At 46.4% G+C, this 25,472-nt stretch overlaps 1 protein-coding gene across 4 annotated transcripts in view; it reads left to right on the forward strand.

Moving 5' to 3' along the window:
- Fz2 (frizzled 2) overlaps nt 1–25,472 on the forward strand; it is a 129,275-nt gene that overhangs the window by 44,644 nt on the left and 59,159 nt on the right. For 2 of the 4 annotated variants that reach the window (XM_076777531.1, XM_076777568.1), the window contains exons 1-2: nt 1,718–2,330; nt 17,713–17,792. The gene's annotated coding sequence lies outside the window, so the exon portion shown is untranslated. Of the gene's footprint in view, nt 1–548; nt 603–1,717; nt 2,331–17,712; nt 17,793–25,472 lie in introns of those variants that run through there. The other 2 variants (XM_076777523.1, XM_076777541.1) reach the window with 2 other exon arrangements.

The raw sequence follows: 25,472 nt of genomic DNA on the forward strand, positions 1-25,472 counted from the left end.
GTGTGGCCGCCCCCGCGCGATATTGGAGCGCATCGGCGTTATCCATTAGATGCGTACAAATATTTTAATTGCCGCGCGATAAGCGGCGCGGTTCTCGTTACCTTTTTCTTTTTCGTCAGATTAATGCGCCTCGCCAAACACGCTTCGGCGCTCTTAATCGAGCAATCTCAAACATTTGTTCAGCGCGGCTCCGTTGGACGGCGTTGTTTAGCGTCGGCGGGTTCTTACGCGGCGCTACCGTTTCATTCGCGTCGGCACCCGCTATCGAAATCAGGAAGTCGAAGATTCGTCAGTAAATCACGCGGCTTTATCCATGTAAAATCTCTGAATTGGTTGGTAAAGAAAAATAAAAACTTGTATATGAGTAAATTAGAATAGCAGTTGGGGGTGGGTTGTTTGCTCGATGGTAGGAAACTTTAAAAGGGCTAGGAGGTAGACAACATGCTCGTAATCTCTGAATCGAGCGATTATAGGCGTAATTTAAATAAAATATCAGCGACACTGTTCTTATTCCATCGATATAACGTGATTTTCTATTCTGTTAATAGTTGGAGGATTCCGGTTCCGGAGACGCTACTCGAAGGAGCTTCCGGCCTTTGTGGGTAAAGTACTTTTTGAATAAAATTACGAAAACTTTATTTGTTAATAAGCACACATCGTGTACTCTAATTTTGCACTGGGTACCATACTGTACTCTATGTAATAACAGTTCAGATTCTCATTTTGAATAATCTTCCCCTCTTTCTCGGCTCTTTGGATTCCGCTGACGTATTCCTCTCGGACGTAGTAATTTTCTAGTCATTTTTTGCTTGAGATTTTCTTTCGAGTCGAAATCGAAAAATGAAACGGTAGAAACGGGAGTCAGCGGCTCGTGGGTCGCGCGGCCGACGAAACGGTTCGAAAAGTTGTTTCTCTCGCGGGGTCGTGTTTCATCCCATGGAACTAGGGAGCGGAATCGAGCGTTCACCGACGGTTTCTCGACTTGGGAAAGGTCGGAAGTCGTGGCAGATCGATGGCACGAAGCTATGAAAGAAAAAGCATCCACGCGAAAGGGGCAGCCGCGTACAAGCGTCGACGACCCCGTCTTTAGAATCCGGGAGGCGGTAAACATTTTTCGACAGTCATTTTACCTAGTCACTTTATACAGAGTTCACAAATTACGTCACGCTCTTAGACTAGTCACATCCAGGCTGATCGTGATTTGGCTAGGATTACGATCGGTAGAAAAGAAGAATGCTGTGCAATTATTTTCGCAGTCATGTCACTTTTTGGGCTACTCGACGTAAAACTGACTAAAGGAACACTCTGGCTGGTCTCCATCTACGGGAGAAGGGCTGTTAAATTTCACAGTGGAAAATTTGTTAAAAAAATCTTTAGAATTCCCATATTCTTGCCTAGAAATCGACAAGGCATTTATCGAAAAATTTGCAACATTCGACAAATTTGTTTCGTCGTGAAACAGGAGTGGAGAAATTGGTGAAAAAGCATAGAATTCCGTAGGTACGCGTGAGCACACACGGGGCAGAATCCCTGTCCGTGGAGGCGCGCTCGATCCCCGTAGGATCGAGAAGGATCGTGCAGGGTACGGCGTGGGAGGGAAAGAGAGCGAGAGCGAGTACGCTTGCGCGCGCGAACGCGCGTACTTGTCGCGAGCGTCGATAAAAGCGAGCGCCGCCGGGCGGAGCGTACATTTCTCGCGCGCCTTCGAGACAGGCAACCCGAGCGACGCGAGGCAACGCGCGGCGTAGCCCTTCGAGAGTCGAATCTCTGCACGGGAATCCCTCGAAACGCGCTAACGATCGTCCGAGTCGGAAACGTTCCGTCGGGACGAGCAGCTCGCTGGGGCTTGGCCCATCCATCTTCCGTGCTCGCGTCGCGTGACAAAGGTGTCGTGGCACAAAGGACCAACATTTTCCGCGGCCTCGTCGTCGGTCAACCAACGCGGAGACTATCGCGTGGAAAACGTTCCCCGAGTGATAGTGCGCGGGCTAAACCGGAGGAAGACGAATCGCTGTGACGAGTGAAGTTAAACCACCGGCAGAAGAATCTCGAGGATCGTCGCCGGACGGACTGAGTTATCGGCCGGGGGAAGTTCGACGACAAGGATCGAAGTGGTTGATGGATCGTTAGATCGGCCCCTAGGAGAGAACCGGACACCGAGCGCGAGATTCCGCGTGGCGGTCCGTCGGCGAATCAGGAGCTTTTATCGGAGCGATAAATCGCGGCTATGTCGGGAATCCCTTGTTGTTGACGGACCGCAAGAAAGGGACACGCATTGCTCGAGGACACGCGCTGCGATTTAGCGCGATCTAATCGGGACCTGCGATCAGGTAAGAAGCGTAGATCGACAGAGCGTAGAAATTAGATAAGGAGTACTCGGTGCTCGGAGTGCCAGCGCCTCGATCGATCGAACGATCGGACCGTTGGCTTGTTCGGGGCTGGGGACGTTGAAAGGGTGATTGTTTTAGTAGCGTGTCGTCGCGCTAAAATTAACCGCGCTACGGACATCGCCAATAATCTAACTGAAGAAGCTCATAGTGTTTTTACACGAACAAAAATTCCACCTCTATTTTTCAAACTTGTCTCTATTAAAAGTGTAATCCATAATCAAGAAACTTAGTCTGCTGTTCTTTTATTAAAATATATGACCAGAACTCGATACGCGCCCTTAGGGTTGATATTCCGAACAATGAAGTTACACGCGAGGGTGAACTTTTATTCGAGTAATGGAACACAAATGGCGACCCTGTGTAACGATTTAATCGCAATGTTTATTCGATCGGACAGTCATTCGTTCAAAGCGAAACGTGATTTCGTTGCATAACTCGGTTTGTAATTTCGCGTCGTGGAAATGACGGTCCAACGGTTGCGCACCGTTTAAGGGAAACGTATTATTTATCGTCGATATATCGTTAGGGGCAGGCCCATTCAAAGAAACGTCGCTTTTGTCGTACTTCGAGATTTAATTTCCTTCGAGAAGCGTATACATAAATATTAAACGTTGTCGACCTTCTCCAAGGTTTTCGTCAGAATCATCCAACGGCGGAGTCATAAATATTCAGTTATTCATTGACGTTACAAAAAAGAAACTTCAACCTTCGTTGATACGCGATAATGAATAGAAATCGGAAAGTATCCTTTCGTTAATATTCCAAAGATGTCCTCAGGACGCTCGAGAAGTGACGTCCTGCTTCACTTTTTTACACTTCGATCGCCACGTCTGTTTCCATTATCCTACGGTGATTTTACAAATTGTACCGGGCAATTACGTTACAATTACACGGAAATTATCGACTAATCGTCGTGCGATCATAACCATAAATCGTTGTACGAGGATTTCGCGCGGCTCTAACGCGCGACTGGATCGATTCGACACGGTTAGTTTCTCTCATTGCCTAGTGTTTAGTATACGCGGCATGTCCTGGCCGCCACGGCGAATGGAAAGGCATCTTATCGAAACCCTCTCGTCGGCTACGAGCGAGGGTGCGCGTCCCTCTTTGTCCTGGGGAGGTAACGCAAACCCTCCCCCGCGTTCGTCACGGATCGCCCCCTCGTAACGAGCGCTTTGAATCGGACACACTGTCGCCGTCGAAACACGACGTTTCTAAGTGGCGGTCCCGCTTCATTAAATTCTGTTATCCGTCCGAAGTGCATTGTCCACCCCCTTCCGGGGACACCTGGCGCGGTCGACTGTCCCGACAATGGCCACCGTGCGCCACCCGCGCATTATTTCGCAATTACGCGACCCTGGCCTCGCGTATTCGATCGGCGGTTAATACGCGAGGGTGGGCCACGCAGATAAGTGCACCTACGATGCACTCGTTACGATGCATTGAACGCACGAAAAACGCGTATACATCGTTGACTCGCGAACCTCCCCTTCACTCGAGGGTCGAGGATCACCGGATCATCGAGGGTTTATTTATTTATAAACTGGATTCCATAATGCAGCTATAGCACGAGTTTAGCACGTTTCGTTAGTTAGGTGTATCTCACTGTTTATGGCAAACAGTGACTTTAAGATTCAGACCGCTAAGATTAGAAACCGTAAGAATGACTCGTAAACGTCGGTGTTCTTTCGAAATGAAAAAAGTGGCTGTTTGGTCAGAGACCTCCAACGTTTTGAGATACGCCTTTCTAACTTGGGATGACAGATATGTCTGACGGTAAATTTACATACTCGAGAGAATCGTGATTCCTTTATAACAACAACGTTTCTAATGTTTATTTTCTCGATAAACGAGCTCTCGAAGCATGCACACACTTAGACAGTGAATTAATATAGTGATGGGAGTATTAGTTTTCCAAGTTGTTCCAAGTACGATGACCTCGTCGGAACCTAAAAGGTAAAGTTCAAGGAGTCTTCGTCTATAAATTGGACAGAATTTCATTCAAGTAACGCATGGCAAATACAACCGAATCACAGCAATTTATTCGAACGAACAATTTTTATCTGGAGTGCGTAGCACTCGAATGGAGGTTGCAACATCGACGCGTTGCAACCCCTTTACGCGCAAAGATGACGAGATTCTTGCACCCTACGTCTATCGTCGACGGAAACCGTTCGATCGAGTCGACGTTAGCGTTGCTCGAAGAAGGGACTCTAAAGGCTGCGTGCCCGATAAAGTAACAGAAGCTAAAAGAACGTGCGCTCGATCGAATCTCAGAATTGTTTCTCCGCGTGAAACAAAATATTTCAAGCAAGTTTCGGCGACTGTCGTCTGCGCCGTGTATTTTACGGCGCGTCGCGACAGGCTCGTAATTTACCACCCCGTAAAACTAGATTAAAATCGAATGGTTGAGCGGTTCCCTCCCTCGGGTAAGATGTTTGAGGAGTTTCAGTTTCTAAGGAGCAGATTCGCGCGCGCGATAGAATTCGAGGCTCCGCGTCGCGAGGTTCGAGGCAATAACGCGAACGTTGCGATCGCGGGGGTGGCGCGTTCGGGGGATGAACAGGCGAGATAAAAGGGCGCCGGGGAACGGTTTACAAAGGGCGGGAGGAGACAGGTGTACGAGAAGCGGTATCTAGCGCTGCAATTACCTGCCGTCGGAATTACCCACGCGCCTGTGCATCACAATTAATTCGTAATTAAATCCTTTGGCTAGGAGGCGTGGTCCTTTTCAGCGATGTATAGAACGCGGCTCATGCACCGGGTTGGTGGGCACCCACGTCCGACCGCTCTGGACCGAACGACGTCGAGCGTATCGTCGAGTCGGGGTGACAGCCGGAAATAAAGGGCCGGCCGTGCATTAGCGTCGACGGTCAAAGGGTCGCTCGAATATCGACCGAGACGGTCGACAGCGTTAAATTGCCATTTGTCGGCCGGGGAATGCCTCTGATTAGTGCGCGGAGGCTATCACCCAATATGTCGCTACGCTGCCTGGCTGCCGCGCAAAATTCCCTCCGTAATAAAATCAACCAAGACTATTGGAAAACCTACCAGAAGGCGGCTCGAAATGTCTTGCAATCGTTCTAAAAAAAATTCCACGACTTCGATATTTTTAAACTCATGAATCCACCGCAGCCTCCGCGATACAAGTCGACACCGGGCGAAAGATATCTTCCTACGGTCCTGAACAGTGGCCAGAGTACTCTGTTCTAGAATTTCAACAAACGTCGATTTTCTTTTCTCTGTTTCACTTTCTGAAAGTACATGGTCCAAAGGTGAATATTTTTGTAGAAAAAATATTGTGAGTATTCTTCAAATACAGATTTAAATATACGTGTTCCCCAGAAATACCAAAGAACCACCGAAAGATTACGTTGTAGGGTAGAATAGCCCCTCGAACAGTCGATCTGTTTTGATATTCCGGAAAAAGTTCATAGCATCCCTATATCGTGAGGGCTATCTGATATATTCCTCGATTGAAAACCAGGATAATACCAAGAAAATTTACTTAACTCTAGACGAAGAGTCTTAAGATGGAGGGTTGTCGAAAGATGGCCAACGGGTGGTTAGAATTTTTGTACTCGTTCCTGGCTGGTTCTTACTCCCCCGTCGGAACAAAGACCGACTCGTCGACGACAGGGACGATTAATATCGAGACTAAATTGCCAATTCCGATCAAAGCGAACGTTTCCCTCTTCCCGTGGGCTGGATGCGGGCTGAGCGCAACGGCCGAGCGTTTCGGTATAAATTTTACGGCCGACACCCCTCGCGCAGGTTCGTTTTCCTTATCGCGGCATCAGCCCGCGGCACGGACGCGCCTCGATCGTCCGAAAATTACTTTCGCCCATCCTGATCGCGTTTCCGATCGACTCGGCCGGACAGCCCTGGAAAACTCGATACGAATTACCGCCCGGGGGTGCAATATCGGCCATTCGAACCTTCCGCGCCCCTCCGCCCTGGAATCCGCTTGATCCTTTCTTCGATGCTTTCTCTCCTCCTATTTTCTCTTGTTTTTTCTCTCCCCCTTTGTTTATCCAACGAGTCGTTATTAATGGGACGCTCCATCCTGGACGTGGAAATACTAGAATATTTTCGGAATTTTATAGCACGGCAACTCTTCGACCCTCCGCTACACATACTTTTGTCTTCTCATAAAATTATTAGAAGGCTTGATACAGTCCACAAAGATATTGAAATTTTATTCCAAGTTTCCACGATATAAAGTTTGTTTTTAATTATTTGTGATTTACATTCTTTGAGGGAGGATAAAGTAATTTTACAACCTTTGCGTTCAGTTTGTGAATAAATATCGCGAGGAAGAATTTAGATTGTTAAGGTACTTGGAAGATCTACCGAGTTCGTACGTTTTCGAATAGATAGCTAGTCATCAATTTCCATTATTGAAATCTCAAACGGAAGATAGTTGGGTGAAATTGAAACCCCAGAGTAGGAATGGTGGGCGTTTGGAAATTCCAATGACTGAACGGCGTCGTTGGTGGTAATCGATGTCTCTCCTCTCTTCATGGTGCCCGACCCTTCGGAACAAACGACCAGAATGTCACGCCGTGCTCCATCGAGTTACGGTCGCCGTGCACGCGAGGTTCGCGAACCACCCCGGTCGATCGAACCCGCGGAAATTCCGCGAACTGCCAATCGCTATCGACTTTTTTCCCTGTGCGTTACGACGTGTAATACGCGTGCCAACGCGGCCGAACGTTCCGCGCCTATACAGGGTATTCGGCCACCCCAGGGAAAAATTTTAATGGGGGATTCTATAGGTCAAAATAAGACGAAAATCAAGAATACCAATTTGTTGATGAAGGCTTCGTTAAACAGTTATTAACGTTTAAAGTTCCGACCGTACTGAATTTTTTTCTCGAAACTGAGTAGGATTTCGGGGGTATGTCTATTCACCAAAAATGATTGTAATTGACCCCCGCAACCGAAAATAATTTTTTCAGAATTAATTAAAAATTTTTTTTTAAACTTTAGACTTAAAATGCTAGAATCTCGTAGTGTAAAGTATATTCTTACAAAAATATATTTTCGTACAAATCGCGGAGTGGTTCCATACTTTTGGCGGGTAGTGTAAATATGCAGATGGAACAGAGAAAATAAAGGAGTCTGTACTTTTGTGCGTACTCGCCACATCCGTCTTGTCTACGGATGGATGTGGATTACTCCAGCCATCGTCGACTCCACCCTCTGTGCGTGCGTGCGTGGAACAACGGTTGAGTTACAGTCTTTGCATCGCTTGCCTCGAATCCATCCATCCGTCGTGCAATCGTTTTTTCCTTAAATCCAAGACCTTTTTCTCCCGCGGAAAAGGTAAGGGAAGGAAAATGAAACGAAGGATCTCCGGAAAAATACTCAGCAACGCTGGGAGCCAGAGCCCTCCCTGTTAATCGGGCATCGTTTCCCACAGGGCCTTCGAAGTCGAGAATGTTAGATGCATCGACCGGACTCTAATTGTTGGGAAACACGCCACTCGAATGTACGAAGCGTTGGAAAAATCCGGGTTAGCGGGTGGAACAGGAATACCGTTCGAATCGCGATAACACCGGTGTAGAAGGCATACAAGTACAAGGAAATCGACGCTTTCATGAACGGCTCTTGGTTATCCAGGGTGATTTTTCTGGGATTTAATACCTTACCCGGTATCCTGGAATATTCCAATGCTAAATAGGAAATATATGTACACTATAGACGAAAGAAGAGAATCTTCAGTTTCCACTCCCTTAAAACAGTCTAACAACGCATATTAAAAATACTAAAAGTTCAGACGCGTGCAGTTCCGAAACTATTAGAGTTTTATGCATTATTGAGCCATACTTGATAGCAGTAAACCTTCCCCATTAAAATGATTTTTGGTTTTCGTCGATCCGACTTTCCGTTTTCAAGATATCGTAATTTATGTAAAGAGGTATTTTTTAAATTCCACTATCCATGCTCTCGCCGCCTCAGAAACGCCTATAAATGCGTATGAAAAATACTAAAATTTTAGACGCATGCAGTTCCGAAACTACTAGTGCTTTATCAATTATTAAGCCATCGTTAGCAGCGGCAAAGTCTCCCCTTTAAAGTGGCTTTTGGTTTTTGTCGATCGGGCTTTCCGTTTTCGAGATATCGTAATTTATGTAAAGAGGTATTTTTTAAATTCCACTATCCACGCTCTCGCCGCCTTAGAAACGCCTATAAATGCGTATGAAAAATACTAAAACTTTAGACGCATGCAGTTCCGAAACTACTAGTGCTTTACCAATTATTAAGCCATTGTTAGCAGCGGCAAAGCCTCCCCTTTAAAGTGGCTTTTGGTTTTTGTCGATCGGGCTTTCCGTTTTCGAGATATCGTAATTTATGTAAAAGGGTATTTTTCTTAATTTAACTATGTCTGTCTCCGTCTGACGCGTCGCGTCGTACCTCTTTGTCGCACGTGAGTCGTGACCGAGTGACCTAGTTTCGGGGCGTAGTATTTCCAGGAATTTACTACGTACTGTTTACTATTGTCGCGCGCGCGAATCATTGATTGCAATGAACGTAAACAAACGCTTCGAAACCTTCTATCTCCGAAACTAGCCACCGCATCGACTTGAAACTAAAATCGCTATATCTCCGAAACTAATAACGTTATCGACTGGTACGAACGCTCATTTTAAAGGGCATTTAATCCTCTATCATATGAATGTAACAATTATTATAATTTATGCCATCTTCTATATTTATTTTGACATTTACTTTAACGCTATATACCCAAAGAAGTTTCAGCAATTCCTATTGATCGTACGACTGGTGTGCGATAAAACTGAATCATAAATTGTTTACTTAATTGAGAATAAATTTGAATTTGTATACAGGATGTTTGAATCACAGGAATATATTTGTTTCAATTTATTTTTAAACCGCGAAGAGGGGCTTCTACGAATGCATATCGCGCATCGCGCAAGTTGAGCTGTAAAGGATGCTCACGGATTCAGGGGCACTGAATACTCGCAGAAACGAAGATTCAGAGATCTTGATAGGGATACGAGTACTATTTTAGCTCGTTCGTTTTGCTGCGTTAAGTAACGTTTAAATAAAACATTCGACGCTAACTGGATGTGACGAGGAAATCTGGCGTCGAGATCGTTTCGATCTACGAACATAATGGATTTACAAGACACGATTCATCGCCTATAAATGTCCAAAATTTACAACGCGTTAATATCGTCAGCACATTATCTCTCTGCTATTTAGTTTCGAAGATATTTTATACCAAATTTCGTATCGATGATTATTCGAAATTATTAATTCCTTTAGCGAAGCGTAAAATCGTTCCGATAATCGTGAATTACGCGCGACGCTCCGTGTCCGGTCGAATTTCTATTTATCATAGAGCAACGTCCAACGCTGGCAACGTTGCATCGCGTAAAACTAACATTACTATTCGGGGGCCGTATTATTACCAAAAATTGTACGTTACGAGCCGCGGTACAGCGCGCGATTAGATTACCGAACCGCATCAAAGCGTGCAGTCCAAAGCACACAAAGCTGCATTGTATGTACTTCATTTCCGCAACCGCGTCGGGCGAATTCGCACAGAGACCCGGGTCCATTTTAAAATTGACTTGCACAGCGATGCGCTTATCAGCCCATTATCAGTACTCGATTCACTGCGTTTACAATAGCCAGTCGCCCGGCGACCACATTTTTCATTTGTGCCTCGCCTGAAAAATATCCACCGCCATACCTCTTGTTCTCCGCCCTCTGCACCCCTCTGCACCCCTTCGCAAAACAATGCATTCAGATTATACAGGGTGTCCCGTAAATAGTGTAGGAGCCGGAAATGTGGGGTAGCTGAGACGATTCTGAACAACAATTTCCTTTGCAAAAATGTCGGATGGAGCTTCGTTTTTGAATTATTAACGAAAAACACTGACGAATCACGGCGCGTGCCTGCCGCGCGCTCAGGGCCGTCCGAACTAAGAGAGCCACCGTGTCGGGTAGGTAGCAAGATGTGCATCGGAGATACGTCGAGGAACGAATACAAATAATTAAAAATACTACCACTGCAACTGTTACCTCTGCGGATTGGATAAATCAGTCAGATAAATCGAATTTATTAATTATTTGTATTCGCTGTTTCCAAGAAAGAAGAAATAAAATGTGGGAAGATGCTCTCGGAATTTTTAGGAAATTAATTCTTCGCACCTGAGTGACGCTTCTCGCCAGAGTGTGTTAAAATTAAAATAAGAATTATTTTCAGAAAATTAAAATAAATACGGTAAGAACCATTTGTAATCGTTTGTTATTAAAAACTGTACTGGAAAAGCAGACTGGATTTGTGCGAACCGAAACATTTTTCGCATGCAAGGGGTTAATAGAGAATTAATTGAAATTCGCCTTACCCATTTACTTGCAAGTTGCAATAGGGCCAGTTAGTGCACCCCTGTCGATCATGGAAAGGTCGAAGACCCCAATAAAAATCAGCTGATGGGACGACCCGGTCACTGCACTCGCTTCTTACCCCGAAAACACTTTACAGTACGGTCACTAGCACTTTTCACTTTTACATTTTCGGGGTAAGAAGCGAGTGCAGTGACCGGGTCGTCCCATCAGCTGATTTTTATTGGGGTCTTCGACCTTTCCATGATCGACAGGGGTGCACTAACTGGCCCTATTGCAACTTGCAAGTAAATGGGTAAGGCGAATTTCAATTAATTCTCTATTAACCCCTTGCATGCGAAAAATGTTTCGGTACGCACAAATCCAGTCTGTTTTTCCAGTACAGTTTTTAATAACAAACGATTACAAATGGTTCTTACCGTATTTATTTTAATTTTCTGAAAATAATTCTTATTTTAATTTTAACACACTCTGGCGAGAAGCGTCACTCAGGTGCGAAGAATTAATTTCCTAAAAATTCCGAGAGCATCTTCCCACATTTTATTTCTTCTTTCTTGGAAACAGCGAATACAAATAATTAATAAATTCGATTTATCTGACTGATTTATCCAATCCGCAGAGGTAACAGTTGCAGTGGTAGTATTTTTAATTATTTGTATTCGTTCCTCGACGTATCTCCGATGCACATCTTGCTACCTACCCGACACGGTGGCTCTCTTAGTTCGGACGGCCCTGAGCGCGCGGCAGGCACGCGCCGTGATTCGTCAGTGTTTTTCGTTAATAATTCAAAAACGAAGCTCCATCCGACATTTTTGCAAAGGAAATTGTTGTTCAGAATCGTCTCAGCTACCCCACATTTCCGGCTCCTACACTATTTACGGGACACCCTGTATATGCGTGAACGTAATTTTATTTTGGGTAACGAGATTTCGTAGTTACGTTACATTCGTGCTATAAATTATTATTATTCAAGAGACTCGTAACATCGTCAACATTTGCATTAACAAATAGATCATCCGATAACTTATTGGAAAGTATTAATCACCTTATTTCCGGCAAGATTATTTTTACTCCGACCAATTTACTGGCCGACTATTCTTGCTCTATTTTAATCCTACAATGCTTTGCGTTTCTCTTTTTCTTCTCGCAGTAAATTCACCCTCTCCGAGCCTTCGCTTTCTTCGTTCGTGTTTCACCCCTTCTCCTGTCATCCATTATTTCTCCAATTCTGTCCAACGCGTTCCCTCGACGCTTACGCTTTTTCGAGCATGTTTCGATCTAGGTTCTCGAGAAAAGCGGCACGCAAGTACACGCGGCTGTTTTCCAGGGAAATCGCACGCTCGAGCCCAGTCCACTTCGTGGCCTCGTTTCTTATGCGCGAACCCTGGGTGGTATACTCGCGATCAGAAACACAAAGAGCCTTTCCGAACTATAACCGCGGAAACTATCAAGACTAAAGAGGAAATATAGGCTGCAATATAAAAATTCTCAACGCGCCTCGACGAAACGAAAATAAACTTTCTGCGCAATTTTTCCAACGAAGAAAATTTCTCGCGCGCGAAGAATGTTTGCTGATTATAAGAGCATTCTTCGAGGCAATAACGCGTACGATTTATTGGTCCAACGTTTCGGTGGAAGGAATCGTAATGGCCGAACGTTGGGGCAATAAATCTTACGCATTATTACGGCGAAGAATGCTCCTTATCATCGCGATTACATATACTTTTAGCTATTTTCTATTAAAATTATTATTCCATTATTAAGTCGTATTCTTGGGGGTGGTGAAACTAGCTGCGTCACTGCTCTACACTATAGTTATTCCTACCCTGCTCTACTCTGCCCGTTTCGTAATTCATTATTTATGTAATTCTAGGGCAACGCTTTGTCCGTGCGTGTTTCGTTGGCGGCGAATTTTCCAGGTAAATCGCGCGAATCCAGCACGCCTACGCGGTCTCGTTTTCAGGGTGGCGGTGCTCGCGATCAGAAAATACAGGGAGGGCACCGAGAGTAATATTACCGGTGCCGCCATTACCGCGGCAAAGCGGCAGCGTAGCTCGCTTCTACACGCGCGCACATAAAACGGAACGCATCGTGCCACCGCGACCGAGCCACGGTCCGTGCTCGTTAAAAAACTCTCCCGCCTTATATACATATCGGAATGCCAGGAGTTCACAGAAAAGCTCCTAGGCCGCCTTTGTGGACCGGCAGTCGCGGCTCGCGTGAAACGCTCTGTATATACCACACTGTACCGTACTACACTGTACCGTACGCGCTCCCGCTATGTGCTACCGGCGAGTGAACTCGTCTAAGGGAAACGCTCTTCGAAACTTTCTGTATTTTCATGCAAATTCTCCTCCGTTCGCCCACGGTTTTTTTTCTCCCACCCACACCCCCCCGTTTCCGCCTCCCTCGCCTTCGTGCGTTCCTTACTCCCTCGCGTCTCCCTGGTTCCGTTCTTTTTTACTACGACTCCCGTGTCTCCCTTTAACCTTTCCAGGCCTGCTGCACATTGTACCGCGCGCGGACTTCGAGATTAGTTTTTCGTGCCGAGCGATCGAGACGAGTCCAATTCGAGCGAACGTCTCTTTTCGAATCTCTTTTCCAAATAGAATTTGATCAAACTCCAAATAATTCGAGGTACACGAAGACTTTTCCCAAAAAATAAATTCAAAACGGAGGAGATCGAGGCGACTCTTGCTCGTACTCCCCCCTTTCGTTCTTTCGTTGGAGCGTCTTCTCGCGTCGAGGCGTTCTCGGTTTTTCGGTTTGCACACGAAATAATTAGTAGTCGTGGTACGTCCGCCGGAGCCTTTTTTCGTATGCTGCGCGACCAGTCCGGGTCCACGAAACGCCATGCTCGCGGCGACGCACGGAATGTTTTCTACGATTTTCCACGGGTTTTCGATGCCCGGCGACGCCACCGCGACGCAAGCTACGTGGTCGAACCCGTGGGCACGAGCTGCGATCTCGTACGAGCTGACAGCACCGACGCCCCTTGAATGCGAATTACTGTTTACTGCAATCACCGCAGAGCTTGATGACCCGAGAGCCTCCTCTGATCTTGATTGGGCTGGAGGGGATGGACAAACCCAGTCGATTGCCGTTAGTCGGTTTAACCTCGTTCTCGCGAGATTAATGATCAAAGTGTGAGGCTCGGTAAATTGTCAGAATGCATTATTAGACCTGTTTCGTAATATCTGCTCGCGAATATCGGACGAGGATTCGATTAAACGGAAATAACGACGCTGCCAACGTTTCTCAACATTCACCGCGACCCCGAACTCCTGTGTAAGCCACGAAAAATATTATAACAGTACTACATACAAATAAAAATGCACCGTTAAGTCTGCTTTTGATTTCACGTTTAGTTTGGATGACCAAACATTGACAAATCTATTCGATGTTCCAAAGGAACATCTCGTAGCCAGGCGCCAAGTACATCGTTCCAAGTTGCCAGTCACCTTAGCTTTGTAATCGATTATACGTCTCTATAGAAAGTGCTGTTAGAAACTTTCGATACGTACAGCACCTAACGAGAGAACGGATCGATATTAATCATTCAATGCTTTCGAAGTGTTTACGGATAGTTTCAGGTTAGGTTTAGAAACGGCAATACAACATCGCCTCGCCTCCTCTGCGCGCTTTATATTCGTCTCGTTCCTCGCTGCAAACGACCGTTTACGTTTTATTTGCGGCGCTACAATGCTCGAGCAATAAATACGATAAAATAAGTTGTGCCAGGCCGATTCGAGGCTAGATTTATCGAAACGCTAACGACCACTGGTAAATTGGAAATAGCAATTTTCACGGCGTTGTATTTACGATCCCTAAAAATCCTCGACGTTGAGCCCCGGCGTGTAAATGCACGGAAACAAATTACACCGGGAAAAGCGAGCCTCGCTGGAACGTTAAATCAATTGCTTAAGTCGGTTTTTTTAAAAAATTCCCCTGAATTAGTTCGCGGTTGCGCGCAGTATTACCCTCGAGGGACATTGAATATTTTTTTTAACGAAATAGGTGGCGAAGAACGAGAGTAACTTGGCGTGTAAAAACTTTTTAATCGTCTTAAGGAACCTTGTTAAAAACTTCTCGGCCGTTATTAGTTCTTTAAGGCGGCTTAATCATAGTAAAATTACTCGGTATTCTCAGCGTTGTTTTCGGAGGCTAATCAAGAAATTATTAAAGAGATTTCCTAAACCCGTTGATCTCGAAAAATAAATCGATGATCTTGGAAGGGAAGTGACGTTTTCGACAGGGAAATTTGTTACCCTCGAGAATCGTGAAAAGCTCGACAGCGTTTACTTTGCGCCGAAAGAAAACGTAGAATGTAAACGCGAACGACGAACGGTCGAGCCGGGAACGGGAAGAGATTTAGATTTTTGACGCGTAAAGACGAATCAGCTCTCTCATCTTTTCCCGTGAACGTTCGGGAAGGCTGACGCGTCGAATCCATTCGTGAATAACACGTTTGTTCCTTCGAAAGAGGATTACGGGTTTTCCTGTTCGTAAAGATTTCAGCCCTTAAGTTGGAACCTGTCACTTTGCATGTTCCCCCGGAGAATCGTAGATGCATCGACAATTTCAGAGGAGTGCTCTTATTCGGGATTAGGCAAGCGGTTATCGTCCCTGAAAATATATAATAATTCCGTTGCGTGGCTTTAGAAATAAGACGGAGAGGAATTAATCGGACAAGGTGTTTGGATGAACGAAAATCCCGTCTGGGACGCGTAAGTCTTTGTCAAAACACGATTGGACGCGCTGGTGTAAAAGGTTCTCGTCGCTGGAAGATTTTGGACACGGTGACAGTTCCGTCGACCGTTTCCAATCAGAGATACCATCGTGGTTTCAGCTGACATCTTTGGGGGACGAGAAAAGTGTACAGAAATTATCACGTTTCCAGGCCATAACTTTTAAATAAGCGGTTAATTCGTAATTTAATTACCCGTTTAATTACACGTGCAACGTCGTATATTATCGTGCTTGTTTTCTCTCCGTGGGATCCAGATCGATCCAATAAACTTCATTTTACACTACCGAAAGACGTCAAACACGTTTCTGTGAATAGTTAGATTCTCGTCGTTCGGCCGAGCAAATTGTTACGCGATAGAATCTTCGCAAAACGATCGTTCGCGTTCCTTAACGAGCCACGAAAGTCTGGACGTCGCCGATATCAAGAACCCTGATTGAATTAATGTATCAGCCACCAAAAGGAGGAAAGGAGCCTCGTAGCAAAACGAGCAGAAAATAAGCAGGCGCAGCGTGTACCGGAGCGAATATTCCAGCCAGCGTCCATTTTATACGTATACCGGATCCAGCATCGGATCCAGAGGATTGTTCCGTGGTCCGATCGTGTCCTGTCCAGCGACGGGGTACCCCGTCGTGCTTGGTAGCTGCCACGCAAGCGATAGGTATCTCGTAACCGAGGATAAATTGGCATTATTTATATGCCCGTCACGCGCTTCATTGTCTCGTAGCTCAGCGAGCAGCGTTCGCGGTGCCGCAATAAAATAATAAAACAGTTCGTCTTTCTCTACCCTTTCACCTTGCGATCTCTTAGCTTTCTTTCGCGATTCGCGCCCAGGGTGCACCCGAATACCATTTTTCCCGATCGAAATATCCGCATCTCGATCCTCGATTTTCTACATATTCTTGACCGGAAACTATCCAATGTATCGACTTCAAATTTTGCACGTAAATTTACCCACCCCTTGACAAGCGAAAGGAATTTTTCCGAAATTGTAGTCTTAATCTTTATACGCCTGTGAGTATTGAAATAGTTGGGGTCACTCACTGGGACACGAGAGTTGACTTTAGAAACTTCAATACGCTTTTGGAAAATTAGGTAATTTTTTCGTAACGAGTTTAGCCGGTTATTGAACTAGACAAACTGTTGATTCGCGGCTTACGTCGATCGCGTAGCCGTAAATCGTCTCCGCCGGAAGAGCCGAGGCAGCCATTTGTGAATTCGAGGGCGCAATTCGCCCAGCCGGCTCCGCGGAAGCCGCTTTAAGCAGCCCAAGTGCGGGGAATTTAATTTTCGAGTTGATACAAAGGTAACAAGGCGTCGTTACCAACCTTGAGCTCGTTACGGCGAGCTGCGCGCAATATCACAGAAGAAATTTTCAGAACGTTTCCTCTTTGCGCGCATTGAACCGGCCCGGCTCCGGGCTCCTCGCCCCCTCCACTTCCCGTTTCTCCGCGCTGCTTTTTTCCTTATACGCGTTATATCCTCGTGGCTGCGGTACCCGGCTGTAAATGAGACTGCGCGATTTATGGTGAGGGCTTTTTAAATTGTACGCCACGGAACCCGTGGCACTCGGTTATATTTTTCGCTGAATGATAAATTAATTCCCCCCTCCGACCGTACTCTCTGCCACCCGCGGACGCCGCCGCCAGTTCCGAGACCGAAAAGATTTCTTTCGCTCGACGAGCCCTCCCGAGAGATTTATCGCGCGCGACCAAGCCCGCGGATGGAAGATTGTACGGTAATGTCCTTCGAGTTGATACAAATTTCGTCCCTCGGGTTCCTGTAAAACTTATCCCCCGCCTTGAAACAAATCGCGGCAGAAACGTCAAATTTTCGAACACTTTGATCGAATCGAATTTCGGCTCGATCCAAATTTTCATTCTATTTAAGACAAAATTTAAATTTTCAAGAATATAGTGGTAATATAAAGTGTACGTTCCTTGTGCAAGACTGAGTATAATTTATATACAATTTAAATATTCTTTGGCACACAGAGTGTTAACAAGAGCCATTCAAAATCTGTGTACTAGACACCATGCTAAGCAGACGTCTGAATGTTCCATGCTCCATGGATGCTGAATGGATATTCTTTTAATACCTTGTATGTCATTACTTTTAGAATAATTAATAAAGCGTGCACGCTTTTGCTCGTCTCTCCGTACGCAAAATATGATATTAATCATTGCTCCTCAGGTCTCGATTATCCGGTGGACCTCGATCTAGCCTGCTTCGGTCTACGTTACGTCGGTTAATCAACGTCCTTCTGTATTAAGGTAAGCAAGCATTACTCGGCCATTAATCATAAGTTGCGTCTTTACCACGCAACTGCGGAGTAAACTTCGTAATCATTCTGCTCCGACGCTATCTATTTCGCTCGAACCGTGCAATTACTCTTCGAGGATTATTTTGTATTAAGCAATCTGTAAAGCCTTTCGTTCGTACGTAAAGAATGCTCGCGGTGGTTCGTTTCGGCTGCAAATGGTCGGTGTTGAAACATAGAATAATAGTTTCTCGCGTTACGCGTCTGATTTATGTCCGTCCGAAGGATTGTCGCATTCATTGCGGTTAGACACGGTCGGTACCAGTGTACTTGTTAATTTAAGCGTTACGTTTTACGTTGCTCGATGTCTATTTGTGCAAAACGTCGCATTTATTGCGGTTAGGCACGAACGTACTGTCTCGATAAATCGACACTCGCGAAACTTATTAGGAAAAGTTCACTGTTTTTGACGAGTATACTCGCCGCGAAGTGGAGTAGAGGACTTGCCAGTTAGAAGCTACCGCTGAGGTTATTCCAGGCGATTTAAAAATAAATCAAATTAATTTTTACGATTATGCTGAAAACTATATATTATCAGCGTCGGTCTGTAGCGTCTACCGGAGGTACAATTACCTTGCACGAGAGAAAAGGAAGAATGGTTGGGCGAGGTGGAGCGACAGAGGGAGAGGGGATCCGTAACTAACGCGGCGTAAAATCCACCGGGCACGCGCCATTTCACTTAGCCCACGGCGGCTCCTTTTCCATCGGACTGCTACTTCCCGGCGTCGTCTCTTCTTCGTACGAGCTCTAACCTCTGTTCTCTGCTGTCCCGTCGCCCGGGGTCATCGATTCTCGAGCGCCGTCCGCTTCGCGCTCGTCACGAGAAGTTTGCCGTGACTGACGACTACGCTCGAATCTTCCTCGGTGAATCGCGTTGTTTGCTTTTCGATGCGCTCCTTTTACGCTCCTGAACACTTTGCGCTTCTGTCCCCATCCTCCACGGCCGATTACCATCGATTTGGTTAACGGGGGAACAGGCTGTTTCGAGAATTCAATAATCGAGCGCAAATCTTCCCGATAGACCGTTGTTTCTCGACTTTCCAAAGCCAGAGAGAAAATGTACCGCTTGTATTACTTTGCCAGCCGTAAATTAGCAAAGCCAGAGGCGTGCTTGATACACAGCAACGACAAACATCGGTTACCAATTGTTACTTCAACGAGTCATTATACGAAACCGTGTTCAAACGTATGTACCTCGGAGGCACCGGTACGTCGGCCATAAATTCTGGTATAACTTTCGCTATGGTATAATTCATATTCTCTTTGCGAGGTGGTATTTAGTCCCATTTAGTCATGCGGAGACACTCAATCCAAACGCAAATAACAACGCGGGTAGGAACAATTACCGCGACTCTGCACGAGCGTTGAAAACTTACGACTTCCTTGCACTTTGTTATCGTAAATTACGACGTCTGTAAGCGTTAGATGTTCCATTGTTCCACGAGGGTGTAACGAAACTTTAACGCTAAATTTTATAAACTTGTCCCGCGTTAATATTCCCGGCCCCGAGTTATAATCGAGACGCTCCGTCGATCCCGTAACTCCACAACGAACGTTCGAACTAAATAAATAAATAAAACAGGAGCCTGAAAACACGAGCAATTAGAGTTTCAGAGTTCCAAGAACGAAAGGTTCGCTTTGGTCTGCGGCGCGGACGGAGTTGGTGGGAAAATATCCAGAAAAGGCGGCAGAAATCGCTGAAAATATGTATATCCGTCCCCCCCCCCCCCCCCCCGTCCATTTGCAAACATTGAGACGCCAAGGGGCAACGAACTCCCTCTCTCTTCCTCTCTCGCCCCTTCGCGGACTCTCGAAACCGGCGGACACACGCCTCACTGTCGATCGATGTTTCCTGAGGCTGTCGCAACGAAATCGTTTATATGCGTCGACAGCGAGCCTCGTTACAGAAACAATACGAACGATGCCGTTTGAATTTCGAGATTCGCGCCAGACCGTCCTACGCCATAAATTCGTCCTGTTCGTCCTCGACTCGCCTCGCTACTTTCCATTTTCCATTTACCTTTTTCTCTCTTCGCCGTCCAGTGCTGCTCGATCGTCCGAAAACCGCGAGTCAAACATTACTTAGTTATTTGTTCTTACTTCACGTAAACGATTTAAATCACAGGATATACAGTAGCGACTCTTAAAACGAACCCCCATACGTACAGAGTTCGTCTTAAGAATCACTACTGTACCGAGATCGTAATAATACCTGAGGGGTAAGTTTAAAGATCGTTTAAAGATCTTTAGTAGGCTGTAGTTGCAACAACGAGCGTGCAACCGAGCGTGTACGGTGGATTGTGTCACGGCCTACGCCATTGGGTGCAATAAATTCTCATTCTTTTCTCTCTCGTTCTTCCCCCCGCCTCTCTCGTTGCTCTCCCGTTCTCTCTCTGTCTGTCGTGCACAGGCTGGCAGCGCGCTCTTCGTATCTTCGAGAGTTCTCTCGCCACACGGTTACCAGGGAGGGTCGAGGTGTGAACGAAGAACCACAAGTGCCCTGGAAAGTGCCAGCCCTCCGCGCCCCCTGGTAACCCGATCCCCCACCCGGACGAACCATCGCGGACGAGTTTTACACGGTTACGCATTTTCCTCCCACATTGCGGTCGAGCGGACCGACGCCTGGCCTCGTGGACGCGACCGTTCGAGGCTTAATCAGCCACGGTCGATCGGTCGACGACGCCCTTCCATTACGAAGAAATCGTTCCAAGGCTTTCGAGTCCGCGAGCTGGCGACAAGCCAGAGCCTAACGTGCGGCTATCTCCGCCCCGGAAATTCGCAGGTGCGAATAATCGCCGAGGGAATACGCCAACGTCAAGCAACTTACTTCACGCGAGCAGAGAAAAATCCTCGAAGCTATCCTGGCCCCCCCTCCCTAAATTAGGAAACGAGCTACCGCCATTTGATATGGATTTTTCAAACCTAGGACACCTCGACGATGTCATCCACGCGTGAAAAGGTTTGAGATGCCACGTTGTACGTGGATAAGATCTCGTCGATCTCTACCGATCGAGTAGGGTTGGCGAGGGTGCCAGGCGAGAAGAAAATGGCGATCGGCGAGAGATTGGGGACAGTTCTCGATTTGTTCCCAGGGACACAATGGTGTCTAACGTCGACGGAGATTCAACATTCCAGAATCTTTACCAGCCCCGAGAGATCGGGGAATCTGGAAGTTTGCTTGTAGATGTTTATCGTACGCCCACGTGTTCCTCGTCCTCCGAAACAGCGTGTACCTGTGGTACCTTATCCCGAGGGAACGATCGGTTAACGAGATTACTTGTCCCGGTGCGCGACCGCGAGCGTAGGACTTTGGGGATTAAGTTGACGAAAAGCTGCGAACGAGACACGGGATCGCGATCGGGGAATGATCGACCCAAACTTTCGTCGACGGATAACCGAACGATGGCCGCGCCCGCGAAAATTTCAGGGGCTTCGAACCCTCGAGTCCATAATTATCAAACTTTATTGTCGAGGCGGTTCGCGTTTATTATACTTGCAAACTTGAGATCGTCTGATCCCGAAGGAGATGACTAATGAACATGCGCTCAAAAGGCGTGTCTCGGGTTTCATAGTGCAGTAAATCGAACCTCGAATATCGTACGAGCCACCGAGGCACGCGAGGTCTCGGTTGACCCTTGGGAATGCAAAATATTACCAGGAAAGAGGATGCTGCCCCCCAGTTTTTTAAAGAAACAACCGAGAAGACAATTAAACTTAGACTCGTTCCGTTCAAATTTCGCGCTACGTCGGATGGTCGCCATGTTGTCACTAGGTAGACGCTCCGTCCAATAGGAGAAAGCCTTTCTTTCCCTTCTGTTGGTAAATCGTTCTATGAAATACAAAATCTGGGAATAACTTCAGAGGCGAATACAAACAATTACTTCTTCTATTTTTTCTTGTCGAATTAAAAAAATTGTTTTATTCTGATTTATAGTCTTCTTTTCATCCGACTTTGGAGGTGTATTACATCGTTCTATGTACCCCGTTAACAAAAAAACTTCGTTACTTTAAAACTTCGTTACCGTTAGAGAAATATTGAAAATCCATAGATCAGTGCATTACCTCTGCAGTCGTCCAGGTATTGTCCGTATAAAAAACGATTGAGATCGAGCTCCAGCTGAAAAATCCAAACGATCTTGTAACCCGGCCAAATACACGAGAGGCAAAACCTCGGCGTTCGTCGCCCAATTAAGTCGTGTACGAAGATAAGCCGCGCACCGTCTACAAAATCGATAAACGGGCACCAGTTCGCGCTAGCCCAGGTAGATACACGCATAAATTGCAGACCTTTCGACTCGGCCACAATGATGGCCGACGCGCGTATCGAGCCACGATGGGCGTGTCTGTTATATTTCCACGCGTCTATCAAGACCCTATCACAATAATCGAAAAACGCGGATATAATCTTCTTTAATTAACGACATCTACGCGTACCGCCGCGCCTCGTAGGAAAGGATCCCGCCATCGAAGCGTGGCCAATAAATTCCCTCGGTCAACCGATAAATCCAACGATTCGGCGGCGTTAATCCGATCGTTTCCCTGGAATTATCGCCACTAAATCACCTGTCTGTGTATCGCGCGATTTATTTTTCGATGCTCTCTCGGTCGCCTCGCATTCGAAGCTTCCTGGCTTCCTGTCAAATCGCGAGTACTTCGGGGTAGTATCCTCGATCCTTCATTATTTTCTACCAGCTCGATTACCCATTTCTTTTTTATTTCGCTTCGGACGGTGAATGTCAGATTTTTATTATAATTTTCATGCGACGATCGATTCTGCAGTCGTAAAATCCACAGTACGATAAACAAATATGACGACGCTCTTGAGCCGCAATCAGATCTTGGTATTAATACAGTAACTATAAAACACTCGCATCTATCAGAAGCTATATAACAGGATCGAAACAGGCTCATCGAAACCGTCGGTATAATGCTTTTTCGATGATATGAATTAAAGAACACTCTGCTTACGGCAACTAATTAGAGGACTGGTCTTAATATACGTGTTTGCTGTGGGTTGAAGCGGTTGCATCCCGCCATCCGAGTGCGGCACTGCTGCGATCGACGCACCAATCTTTCGATCGTCCATTTTTATTCTCTTCCTGTTCAATAAGCCCTAGCGTTGTATCGTTCGTAAAAACCATCGCAACGTCTATAATAAAATCTGTAATGTCAGTTATTAGGTATTCGACATTAATTTATTACAATTTCGAACCATAGAACCCCCCGTCCACTCTTCACAAACGACAACGAATAAATATTTCCAGCCTGGCACGTTGGGGGTTAAAAATTGTCGATCGATGCGAGAGGAGCGCGGTTCTCGTGCAACGATGGGGGTAACGCCACGGGAAGCGAGGAAATTTCGTTATCGTCGCTTCCGTCTTGAACCCGCATGCAGAGTCGTTGAAATTTAAGAACACCGCGGGAGGACTCGGACTCGTTAGGCTGCCACAGCGTGTCGCAACGCCGCGAATCGAGAAGGGCAGAGTGAACGTTCTCCGACTGCAGCCTATCGAGCGTAATTGGAAAATGACTAATACCGATACAACCGCTCGACGCTGTTTACGCAACGACGATAAAAACGGTCGAGTCAATTTCCAACCCTTTTTTGGCTATCAACTGGTCGCGCTGGACGTGTTCGCTACTCTCTCCCGTGCTCTCGTTCCGCCAGGTTTCACCTCCTCGGATCCTATCCTACGGAATCGCCGTCTCTAGCGATCGTTCGCCACTTCCCGATCGTCTGGAACGTCAAACGTTCTGCAATTGATTCTTGTTTTCTCTTTTACCAATATTATCATTCTTTCGCGAGGTTTATTATCTAAGCGAAATAGTTTAGGGAGACAGCGGATTGTTCGTTCAATAAAAATTACAAACTGTGTTTCGCGTCGAGCAACAGGTTCTCGAAAATGACTGTTGCGAATAAATCGATCCGGAGAGCGGTGATCGTCGATTATTCGAAGAAAAATCTGCCCATCGCTGGCCCGAGGGTTAAATACGCAAAACGGTTCCGCGGCGCTGGCATCCCAAGCTGCATAAAAATCACCGGTGAGATTGGTTTCGGGGAACACGCGACGGCCCCGCTATTTGCTTAACAACCGGTTTTCGTTCGCGTTCGTGGCGATCGTCGGGATGAGAACCGCTGGCGTATCGGTCGTCATAAGTCACTCAGCGTGTGGCATACAAGGTACATGGGTCCGCGTACGTAGTACCCATGGGCCTACTCTCTCCTTCTCTTTCTCTCTCTCTCTCTCTTCCAGTGGCCTCTCTCCGACCCAGCGTCGTCTTTTTTTAGCCCTTTTCCATTTCTCTGGCCGTCTCTCTCGGTCGCTGTTCGACCGGCTCGATCGGTCTCCGTTCCCGATTCACGGTCGCTCGATCCTACCGACGCTCTCTAGACACTCCCAGGCTGTCCAGGACATCGCGTCGTATCCCGCTGGGCCTCGCGTCAGATCTAAGTGGTTCCTCTCGTACGTTCAGCTCGCTGATCCCTGGTATACCCTTAATCCAGCTCCGGCATCGAATTCAGGCTCCTCCAACTGCCACGGCCTCGACCGAGAGATGGAAAACGCCGATAATTGATTCCACTGGCTGTGTATCGACCGGAGTGAAACTACCAGCATGAGAGAGTTAGGCCAGAGATAGAGGCGCGAGGTACCGGTAGTTAGATCCTCGCTGGTCCGGTCGTTCTTTTAACGGGGGTTTTTTTAATTATTGCCAGAGGTATTTTTCGTCGAAAGCGTCAACCATTAGTACCCTCGGTTGATATGGAATTAAATTAGCGATCGTTGATCCAACAAATACAATACGAGGAACGCGCGCCTCGGATTCCTTTAATTCAGACGTCTCGGGTGACGGGCCGAGCCACTCGAGGTATTCCACTCGAATCTGCATAAATTACCGGAGTTAATTGGAAGCCGCTCGAACAACGTTCCGCGGCCGGTTGCGTTCTTAATTAAAATGATTTGTATAAATGCTTGTTCCTTGATAAAAATTATTAGACGCGCTGCTGCTCGGTGCGAGCAAATATTTATTTCCTGTAACCCTATTCTGTACAGAAATTGAGGCGAGACCCATAAATCTTGGCATAGTTGCCACGAACACAAAAACGACGCATTTTTGTTAAAGGACTAGCCTCCTACTTACTAATATTGTAAACAAGATACGAGCTATGAGTCAGAATACTGAATCAGAATGGACTCTAGTTAGCTAAGGGTCCAAGAATCATCCTCTCCCCCCGAACAGAGAATGATTCTACGATTAGCCTTAGAACTCTTGTTGCAAACCTTGCGTAACATTTAGAAACTACCGGTTAAATATATCGTTAATAAACGAAACGGTTTACGAGTTTCTTGCTCGGTCTCCAGCTTTAAGTAGGTAAAAAATAAAAATCTTTACGAGAGAATAATTGGTTCCGTTTATATAAATGGGGCCTATTACGTTACCGTACGTTATGGTTCAATTTCAAAGAGTCCGCGATACATCTACCGGGGCGAACGTAATCGATTTGACGCGGAATGACCCGTTCTTAATTATTACGATCGTTCGCGCTTCGCAGCCGGCCGTTTCGTCGTTTCCGAGCTGATTTGTGGCCGGCTCGCAGTCCGCAGCAGAGTATCATTCTAATTGATACACGGGC

The sequence above is a fragment of the Colletes latitarsis genome, chromosome 2 (assembly GCF_051014445.1).
Source record: "Colletes latitarsis isolate SP2378_abdomen chromosome 2, iyColLati1, whole genome shotgun sequence".
Taxonomy (NCBI): Eukaryota; Metazoa; Arthropoda; class Insecta; order Hymenoptera; family Colletidae; genus Colletes; species Colletes latitarsis.